Source organism: Triticum aestivum, chromosome 2B, assembly GCF_018294505.1.
Source record: "Triticum aestivum cultivar Chinese Spring chromosome 2B, IWGSC CS RefSeq v2.1, whole genome shotgun sequence".
In the NCBI taxonomy this organism is placed as follows: Eukaryota; Viridiplantae; Streptophyta; class Magnoliopsida; order Poales; family Poaceae; genus Triticum; species Triticum aestivum.
Genome location: NC_057798.1, coordinates 451015969 through 451016786, shown reverse-complemented (window position 1 = coordinate 451016786; position 818 = coordinate 451015969).

Here is an 818-nt window from a genome sequence, read left to right as displayed (position 1 = left end):
GGCGAAGAACTACTGGAGCAGGCGGTGGAGGGGGCAATGGCGTCGGAGGGGTGGGGGAGCGGAAACGACCGCGTGGAAATTTTCCTCGCGCCAAATCTCGCTGCGGATAGGGGCCGAGCTCGGGTCGGCCTCCCACCCGTGAATCTAAAGATTGAGGAAGATCTTTTGCCGCGCCTCGCAATTTTTTTTACAGGCCGGGCGCGTTTGCGGTATCTGGTCGGGAAGATTTTCCATGCCGACCCGTATTTTGGCAGTTATGTTGCGGGCCGCGGCTATATACGGGGTATGCTAGAGATGCTCTTAGCTTTGATAGGTAGTTCACGGATTTCAATGCAAATCAATGATCATGATCGAAACAAGTTGTCATAGCTTTCTTGAAGACAAGAGACACTTAGGATCAAACAGAAGAAGACTAAATGGGCCAAGCGAGCTGACAAGAGGAAGAACCAGGATCTTCAGGCCTCCAGACTGGATCCACAACCTATGAAGAGCCTCATTGCGAATAAATCATGTAATTTAAGATCTCTGTTAAATAGTTCTTTGCTTGTAGTGTTGGCATGTGATGTAATCAACAATCATTAACCTCTTCCTCACCTATTCTCTTCTTCCTCCACAAGACCGGAACTCAGATCTTGTATCTTGGCATGACATCGAGGAATTCATCCACCTCTGAGAGTGAATTAGTGTTTCCTACTACCATGAGTTGTACATTTGGTATCTAAGGCCTATCGATCCTCCTCTTTCTGTATCATTTTTTTCTCCACACATTTTGTTCTTCCCAGGTGGCGATTTGGCGACGAGACCTTGTTTGGGTACAT